Here is a 9,717-nt window from a genome sequence, read left to right on the forward strand (position 1 = left end):
CAACGAGGCCACTGACAGTCTTATCAACGACGCGGAATACCTGCGTTATTTCGTGTGTCATCGATACAGTGTGATTGACTTAGCGTTCTGCCCCAGTGACATGACGTTCCGCGTGGCCTACGCATCAGAAAACTATAAACTCTTAAGTTAGTGAATCCGTGAAGTCGCATCACATTAGAAAGAGAGCGTGGATAATAGTCAAGCGGTGGTCATGTTACACAACAGAAAGCTCAACTTTTTGGATGCTTTAAACATGTCTTGATTTTTTTTTCTTCTTTCTTATGTGCGTGGTTTGCTTTTGATCATTCAAAGCTTGTATCTCACAAAGTTATCGCTGTAACACGCATGTGCTGCGTATCTCATGCTTTCAATTATGTTTTTATTTTATTTATAGTTTCAAGTGTTCTTTTTAGTACCGCTGTTTTTTCTTCGTCGCCGGTTTCGCTTGCTGGGTTTACATTCAGTCAAGAATTATAGCTGGCGGCCTATATGCCAACTATTTTTCCTGTACCAGACGTCAGATTAAAATACCTATGCACAACGTCCTGCTTCCATCGTAATGACCATCGAACAATGATAATAACGGTGTCGCGGTAGGAAGTCATGCCCACAACTTTGTGTTTGAGTACAAAATGTCACAGCTCCTAAACCACCACGGCCGGTAGCGCTTACGAATATGAACCAGACTGCTCACGGTGGTGTGTTTGTGCGTTTCACACTGATTGCACCGGAAAAAAAAATGGGGTATAGCTCAGACATACAGCTTTACAAAGTAATCTAAGTTTTCTTCCCTTTCTTGTAGCAACAAAACTTAAGCTCTAGTGCAGCAGAGAAGGTATTTCTCACCCGCCGTGGTTGCTTAGTGGCTGTGGTGTTGGGCTGCTAAGCACGAGGTCGCGGGATCGAATCCCGGCCACGGCGGCCGTATTTCTATGGGAGCGAAATGCGAAAACACCCGTGCACTTAGATTTAGGTGCACGTTAAAGAACTCCAGGTGGTCGAAATTATTCGGAGTCCTCCACTACGGCGTGCCTCATAATGAAATCGTGGTTTTGGCACGTAAAACCCCATAATTTAATTTTTAGAAGGTATTTCTGCTGTTCTAGCCCAAGCACAGCACGGGACGTGGGAACGCTCTGCGGACCATAAGAACAACGCGGGAAACAACAATTTTCCGCTTGAATTCGCTCCCGAGTCATGGTCGGAAACAGCGCCGAGGCCGTGCCTACGCAATATTTCAGCTCCCATCTCGCCGCGCGCGATGGCAGCAGCGAACCGTGACACATTTATTTAAGCTTATTTGCCGCACTTGTTTACTTTTATGCGTCAGATTGTGTGGCGAATGGCTCATCGGCAGTGCGCTGATAAATCGACACCTTTGTTTCTACTCACACAACGGGGACCTATTAGCGCACAGATGTCACTATATATATATATATATATATATATATATATATATATATGTGTGTGTGTGTGTGTGTGTGTGTGTGTGTGTGTGTGTGTGTGTGTGTGTGTGTGTGTGTGTGTGTGTGTGTGTGTGTGTGTGTGTGCTTTTGGCGCAGTGGCGGCGATGAAAGGGCGAAGGTATACGAAGGGGATAAGGTTGCAGCAGAACGGATAGTTGGGAGAGTTGGTAAGTATTCATAGTTAAATATTTAGCGCGCACAATAGACAAGGACACAGTGAAGGTGGACACACGAGTGCTTGTGTGTCCACTTTCACTGTGTCCTTGTCTATTGTACGCGCTAAATATTTCACTATAGGATAAGGTTGCATCAACAATGGCCTGTGGCAATGGCCAGAGCAAGCCATACCTCAAGACGGCCTCTCCGCCTGAATGTCTATGTATTTCTCTCTTTGGCGCTCTGCTGCTGACCACTACGGCATGGGTTCGAATCTCGGCCGGACAATGCTGCTGCATGGGGTGGTACAGAAGTGTCAGAGAATGATAAAGAACATCAAGCGATCGGAAACAACAATTTATTTGGTGCGTTAAAATGCATCAGTACAGCAATGAAGCGCTGTGCCAGCTGAAAAGCTTCAAATAATAATAATAATAATAATGTTTCTGTTAGCGCGATATAACTGCTGACTTTGTGGTGACAGGACCAGCGGCATCATTATCGCTTAGCTCGAACCCAGACATACTTAGTACACCTAACAGCAGCGAACACATACATACAGAAAAAAATTAAAAGGTAGGAACATTATTTGCCACGCCACCAATTCGCAGATTGCCGAGTTACATTGTATTCGAAATCGCCATGATGACGCAAGCAGTAACGTTAGTACCGTGCATGCGTGGTCAATTGTGGCGAAAAAAAAAAGAAAAAAAAAAAAAAAACAATGCACCGCGTGCCGGTAGCAAACTGTCGCACTCGCGTTCATCTTATCAGTGTTCGAGTTAATGAAATTTAATTAAATTATGAAGTTTTACATGCCAATACCACGATCTGATTATGAGGGACGCCGTAGTGGGGGACTACGGCTTAATTTTGATCATCTGGGGTTCTTTAGCGGGCAGCCAATGCACGGAGTTCGACCTACGATCATCGAAACCGTTCAACCACGGCTTTAGAACGGACGCCTATAGGTTCCCGAGCGGACTTACATTTATAGAATTGCGTTTGATTTTCTTGCTGTATATATTATGAAGACGGCGATTTTCGAATAACATTTTCATTTAAAAACGCGCTGCTGCAACGAGCTGAAAGCGCAGTACTTGTACTTAATATAACATCTGGAACAATCACGTGGACATTGTATAGCTTCCTATAGCAAATCATTTTTCTCTGGCCAAAGCTGTCAGAAAAATGTGATTGTTTACATAGACTCCTGTACTTGAAGAATTGCCAACGATTTAGTTTCTTTTTCTTTTCGTTCTTTTTGAATACCTTGCTCTTCTCATTTTAGTGGGTAAAGTTGGAACAAATCGGCATCTTGCTAGTAAGGTTTAAGATATCCCAAAGGCGCGCCGTGGCAGCTCAGTGGATATACCGGGTGTTTCTACCAATATTCTAAGTAATATATACAAGTAAGCGTTTTGAAATAAATGGACGGTTTCTTCGGAGAGATGCCGGTCAGTGGTGGCGACCACGGGGTTACCGGTGATACGGGACAATTAGTCCTGTAATTAACAAAAAAAACAATTAATTAACTTTTAAACATTCAGCGGGCTCATCGTAACTGGGAAATTAAAGCGAGCTCTCCGTACAAGCCGTAGCTACTTTTGGATCTGGAAAATGCGATTATCCGCGGAAATGCGGTCCGGCAAATTTCGGCTATCAGAGCGTGCGAAACCGAAACTGGGCGGCTGCAGCGAGCGCGAAGTCGCGACCCTCAAGAAGACGTTCGGCTTAACGTCGCCCAGCAACGGACAGCCAGCGCTCTGCGCCTCCGGGCTCCTCGCTGTTACAGCGCGCTGGGACTCACGGTATACGTGGATCTAGAGTCATGTTGTTGATGTGCACTTGCATGCAGCGAACGAGTCGTCATGTGGCAGCGAATATGAGTCAGCAGGTAGGGCAGATCTATTGCACTATGTAATATCCACAATTCTGGAAAGGGTATCACAGCTAGAGGTTACTAGTGTAGTTGTCCCGAGATTTTGTACAGCTGCGATTGCTGCACCAAGGAATGTTAAACGGGTGTGAACGGCGTTTCGCAATGAGTGCGGAACTTCATTCAGGACGCACGCGCGCGGCTTGCCGTACGTGTGTACCGCAATATCCTCTCGGCAGTGCGTCGCACGAGCGCGCCGTGGGTGCAAAGAACACCCGCTGTGGCGGTGGTTGCGTGCAATCAGCGACGCGTGCGCTCTGACTCACAGCGGAGCGGTCGCGGGGAAAACCTGTCGCCGTTCCGCCGTGCCAATCCCGCGGTGGGCGTCACAGCGGTGTCCTGTCGTTATCGGTCACATGGGCGATGCGCGTCCCTGTAAGGTTGCGTGTCATCTGTGCCAGTAGCGGGACCCGCCAATTAAGCGCTCGTTACTTTATGAACGGGGTGGTGGCGTGGAGCAGAGGCATAGAACACCCGGCCTCTAACCTGAAGGTCGTAAGTTTGAATCCTCCTCCAGTCTACCACATTTTCAGGCATGGAGTGGCGCCTGACACCGGCAAAAAAAAAAAAAAAATCGCCGAGAGCTATGGGGCTATACTAGTCTAGGTGCAACCAAATTAGGAAGGCCAACTAAGCTTCAACAAAGTCACTCCCTCACCAGAACAGGAATTGGCCTCCCTGGTGCAGTGTTCGGTCACTACCTCCCTCATGACTCGTACAATTGACCCATGGCCCTCAGTATCCAGCGGCTGCGAAGCACCTGACCAAGGCGGTGGTCAGACCTGCGACGCGCCAGAGGGTGCTAAGAATCTCTGGGTCCGGACAGGCCGCCACTGGAAACTGAACCTGATAACGTTCAACACGCGCACCCTATCGAGTGAGGCTAGCTTAGCAGGGCTATTTAAGGAATTATCAGGCATTGCCTGGGATATTATCGGCCTTAGTGAGGTTAGAAGAACTGGTGAGGCTTATACAGTGCTGACTAACGCCCACGTCCTCTGTACAGGGGTCTTTCAGATAAGAGAGAATTCGGGGTAGGATTTCTAGTCCATAAGGACATAGCGGGCAACATTGATGAATTCTAAAGCGTTAATGAGAGGGTAGCAGTCGTCGTAATAAAGCTGAATAGGAGGTATATAATGAAGCTAGTACAAGCCTACTCCCCAACCTGCAGTCACGATGATGAAGAAATAGAACAATTTTATAAAGATGTTGAATTAGCAATGAGAAAGGGGTGCAAACTCAGTATACTGTAGTCATAGGCGACTTCAATGCAAAAGTGAAGAAAAAGCAGGCTGGTGAGCAAGCAATTGCGAACTACGGCATCGATTCTAAGAATGCTAGAGGAGAGATGTTGGTAGAATTCGCGGAAAGGAATAAGCTCCGAATAATGAATACCTTCTTCAGGAAGCGCAGCAGCAGGAAGTGGACCTGGAAAAGCCCTAATGTAGAAACAAGGAATGAAAGATCTCATACTCTCTGCCAACCCCAGCATAGTGCAGGATGTAGAAGTGTTAGGTAGGGTAAAGTGCAGTGACCACAGGTTAATGAGGTCTCGGATTTCTCTCAATTTCAAAAGAGAAAGAGTTAAATTAGTCAAGAAGAAACAAGCCAACCTAGACGCAGTAAGGGTAAAAGCAGACCAATTCAGGCTGGTGCTCGCAAACAAATATGCAGCTTTAGAACAGGAAGATCGTAACTAGGCTGATCTCAGAAGCAGCAATTGAAGCGTGAAGTTAGGCACCAAGGCAACCAGTAGTTAAGCTCTCCCAAGTAACAAAGGACCTTATGAAGAAATGACAAAACATGAAAGTAGCAAACTCGAGAGATCAGATAGAATTCGTCGAACTCTCAAAACTGATAAACAAGAAGAAAGTAAGGGATATTCGAAATTATAACATGGAAAAGATTGAGGAAGCAGTAAAATATTGACGCAGCATGAAATCAGTGAGAAGAAAACTTGGCATAAGATAAGGCAAGATGTATGCGCTGAAAGATAAGCAGGGTAATATCATCAGCAATTTCGATGACATAGTAAAAGCAGTGGAAGAATTCTATACTGACCTGTACAGTACCCAGAGCAGCCAAGATACTTTCATTCGAAGTAGTGATGAACAGGATACAGAGGCCCCTTCTATAACTAGTGATGACGTTAGAAGAGCCTTGCAAGACATGACCAGGGGAAAAGCTGCTGGAGAGGATGGAATAACAGTCGATTTAATCAAAGATGGAGGATCGAGATATCATGCTTGTAAAGCTTGCGGCCCTTAATACGCAATGCCTCACGACTTCAAGTGTACCAGAGAGCTGGAAGAACGCCAATATTATACTAATCCATAAGAAGGGAGACGTTAAAGAATTGAAGAATGATAGACCCATTAGCTTGCTTTCAGTATTATATAAAATATTCACCAAGGTACTTTCCAATAGAATCAGGGCAACACTTGACTTCAGTCAACCAAGAGAAGAGGCTGGCTTCAGGAAGGGATATTCTATGATGGATCATATCCATGTCACCAATCAGGTAATCAAGAAATCTGCGGAGTACAATCAACCTCTCTATATGGCTTTCATAGATTATGAAAAGGCATTTGATTCAGTAGAGATACCAGCAGTCATAGAGGCATTGCGTAATCAAGGAGCACAGGAGGCATACGTGAATATGTTAGCAAATATCTACAAGGATTCCACAGGTACCTTGGTTCTCCGCAAGAAAAGTAGGCAGTTACCTATCAAGAAAGGGGTCAGGCAAGGAGACACGCTCTCTCCAATGCTATTCACTGCATGCTTAGAAGTATTCAAGCTCTTAGAGTGGGAAGGCTTAGGAGTCAGGATCAACGGCGAATATCTCAGCAACATTCGGTTTGCAGATGACATTGTCCTATTCAGCAACAAAGGAGACGAATTACAACAAATGATTGAGGACCTTAATCGAGAAAGTGTAAGAATTGGGTTGAATATGAATTTGCAGAAGACAAAGATAATGTTCAATAGCTTGGGAAGGGAACAAGAATTCAGGATCGTCAGTCAGCCTCTAGAGTCTGTAAAGGAGCACGTTGATCTAGGCCAATTACTCACAGGGGACCCTGATCATGAAAAAGAAATTTACAGAAGAATAAAATTAGGGTTGGAGTACATACGGTAGGCATTACCAAATCCTGACTGCGAGCTTACCACTGTCGTTGAAAAGAAAAGTGTACAATCATTGCATTCTACCGGTGATAACATATGGGGCAGAAACTTGGAAGTTAACAAAGAATCTCGAGAACAAGTTAAGGACCGCACAAAGAGCGATGGAACGGAAAATGTTAGGCCTAACGTTAAGAGACAGGAAGAGAGCAGTGTGGATCACAGTGCAAACGGGGATAGCCGATATTCTAGTTGATATTAGGAGGAAAAAATGGAGCTGGGCAGGCATGTAATGCGTAGGATGGATAACCGGTGGACCATTAGAGTTACAGAATGGATACCAAGAGAAGGGAAGCGCAGTCGAGGACGGCAGAAAACTAGGTGAGGTGATGAAGTTAGGAAATTCGCAGGCGAAGGTTGGAATCAGCTAGCGCAAGACAGGGGTAATTGGAGAGCGCAGGGAGAGGCCTTCGTCCTGCAGTGGACATAAATATAGGCTGTTGATGATGATGATGACTTTATGAACGAATTCATTCCGATTTGACTAATGAAGGCCGAGTGTATTTCATTTTACTAGTGTAATTTACTCATGTAGGTCATATTCCCATAACCTGTTCCTAACTTTTCTTTTTTTATGTTTTCTCCGTCATCTATGGGCTCGCTCTCTTAATGTTTTGTTGTCTACAGCCATTGTAATTTCATATATTTTTTCGGTGTGTTGTTTTTCCTAGCCAAGATTTTGGAATAGCCGGCCCTTTCTGTGGTCAAACGTCTCATGTTTCACATCTAATATAGAAGAAAAGAGAGTCCACGCATTTCTTTCTTTCTTTCTTTCTTTCTTTCTTTCTTTCTTTCTTTCTTTCTTTCTTTCTTTCTTTCTTTCTCTCTTTCTTTCTTTCTTTCTTTCTTTTTCAGGGCGTGGTTGGCAAAAGGAGCATCGGCCTTCGCATAGAATACGCCATGATGTCACGTGGAGCGAAGGATGGCAGCATTGACTATAGTCGGTGACAACCTGACAATAAAGTGGTAAATCACCCGTTTAACGAACTCGCAGAACTTGTATAGATCCGCTACCAAATTTTTTTTTTCTTCGAATGAGTGGCCACGCGGCATAACTTCAGAATAAAATTATATAAGCATGTAGGCCTGTTTCATGCAGATACTGCAAAATCGACCTGTAAAATATGTTGTCTATGATCCATCGTCCATAGTCTTCAGGTTTGTCACTTTTCAACTCCACACCCCTAAGTACACTTTCACGGACTGTCTTTGTCCTAGGGCACGTCGAAAGTATAGGTGGCGGGCATCTGCTGCAGACGCAGGAGTGGAGCACTTCAGGCACTGGACATCGTTTTCACAGGGTTGACCCCAAGAAGAAGTGGAGGCGAGTGTAAGGGCCGCCCCGCCCGAAGACTTCCACTACCTCGAGTAGTACCCTCTCTACCCCGCTGCCCCTTTCCGTTTAAAAAGGATAAATAAAGTTGTTACTACTATGTCACAAAAGAGCGCGTAATCAAAGCGCGCGCCGAGTGTCGCGCAAGCCAGCGAAAGAACATGCCGGTCCCGCGGCAGCCGCGAAAAACAACGCGCCGAAACGTCTGTGACGGACGTTAAGGGAGCAGCGCGCGCCGAGACTCCTTCTCACGCGAGCCGAGAGAGATAACAACAGCGTGGCGTGCGTGACAGAGGGCACGCGAAAGCGGTGTCCGCTTTGGCGGAGGATACAACTCCGATCGAATTTCGAGAAGGACCGTCGACGGCTATATAAACGCAATGAGAACAGAGCGGGGATCGTGAGAGGGATAGCTAGGAAGTTCATCGAGGTGCATTTCCGGAGTTATAGGTGTCTGGACCAACCAGACGGTGAAGAGTGATTTATTTGTACTTTATTGCGGTTGTCCGCTAGCTAAGTGTCAAGTTTGTGTGGGTGTCAACTCTGACTCATTCGCTTCCCTTGCACCCAATTAGTCCGGCGTCTGCGCCTCGTTCACCGGGGTCTGTGACATACTGCTACTCGCCTAGCCGCGAAAAACTGCAGATTTGGACACACGTGTCAGGATAGTTTTCGGGCAATGAGAACAGAGCGGGGATCAGAGGGATAGGGAAAAGGCGGAGTTATAGGTGTGGAGAAAGAGTGAACATTGCGGTCCGCAAGGTCATTGTTGTGGTCATGATCATGTTCCTGCACCCAGTGAACTGAAATGCTTGCACGTCAAGTTTTCTGAATATTGTAAATCTGCTCCCAAATACTGTAGGTTCGTTTTACTTGTTTGAACTGCCTAACCGCGTTGAGGCTGTCAGTATGTAGATGTGGGCTTCGTTGACGTCAGGCAAGTTGTCGAGGGTTTCCATCGCATCGCGTGTAACCTGCAGCTCAAATAATAAAGGATCTGAGAAGTCTGTCGCGTAGCTGCAGGTAGCTGAGATCTCAGGATATATTGGACTTAGATCTATTTGTCCTCCTCTATGGTTAATCGCCGCGTCCGTGTAGATCACACAGCGTCCCATAGGTACGGTTGTTTCAAGCGTTGGAATCAATTGAATCAGTCGGCGGAGCGTTGTCGTCTTCATATAAATTGAATGGAGCGCAAAGATTGTCGGTATGTGTTATCTTTTAGGCTTTCTTGCTTGCTGTCGCTGATCAACACGCTCAGAAATGGTCTAAATTGCGCGTGCTCCTGTATCGTTGGTATAGGTTGGCGTCAATCAATTACGTTCACTCATTTCCGTGACGTCACAGTGGGCTAACTTCTTTCAATATTGGCGTCTAGGGATGTTTTGGAGCGCGAATGCACAGAGGCTGGTGCAATGCAGCCTCTGCGCATTACAACCTCTACCCACAAAACGTGGGTAGAGGTTGTACTGGATTCTCAGGTTGTCAGCGGTCATGGGAGCTGTTATTACGCTAATACGGATCCGTGATTGCCATATGTCGTCAGTGTTTACCGGCTAAAATTACGGGCCGAATTAACAAAGCTTTTCGCAAGTTCTGTTTGCCACTTACCGACTCGCCGTGGTGGCGTAGGG

Source organism: Dermacentor silvarum, chromosome 1 (genome assembly GCF_013339745.2).
Source record: "Dermacentor silvarum isolate Dsil-2018 chromosome 1, BIME_Dsil_1.4, whole genome shotgun sequence".
In the NCBI taxonomy this organism is placed as follows: domain Eukaryota; kingdom Metazoa; phylum Arthropoda; class Arachnida; order Ixodida; family Ixodidae; genus Dermacentor; species Dermacentor silvarum.